Source organism: Corylus avellana, chromosome ca6, assembly GCF_901000735.1.
Source record: "Corylus avellana chromosome ca6, CavTom2PMs-1.0".
In the NCBI taxonomy this organism is placed as follows: domain Eukaryota; kingdom Viridiplantae; phylum Streptophyta; class Magnoliopsida; order Fagales; family Betulaceae; genus Corylus; species Corylus avellana.
Genome location: NC_081546.1, coordinates 30,239,365 through 30,239,757, shown reverse-complemented (window position 1 = coordinate 30,239,757; position 393 = coordinate 30,239,365).

The following is a 393-nucleotide window of genomic DNA, read 5'->3' as shown; positions in this document are numbered from 1 at the left end:
GGTTTCGAAACTTTATTTTTACCCCCTAGGGTTTCATTTTTATCACATGAGGTACTTGTGTTTTAGATAATAGACCAAGTTAGTCCTCCGTCAGTTGACCGTTAGTTGACTTAACGGAAAGCCATGTGGACCAATCAAATGTTGACACGTGGCACCTACTTAATTTTTTTTTTTTTTAATTAAAAAAATGTGTTTAAAACAAAAAAAAAAAAAAAAAAAAAAATTGGGGTGGCTCGGCCACCCCCATCCGGCCAGATGGGGGTGGCCAGGCCACCCCCATGGCCAAAAGGGGTGGCTCCAAATGGCCAAGAGCCACCCCCAATTTTTTTTCCTTTTTCTTTTTTTTTTTATGTTTTTTTTTTTAAATAATTTAAAAAAAAAAAATTTAAAAAA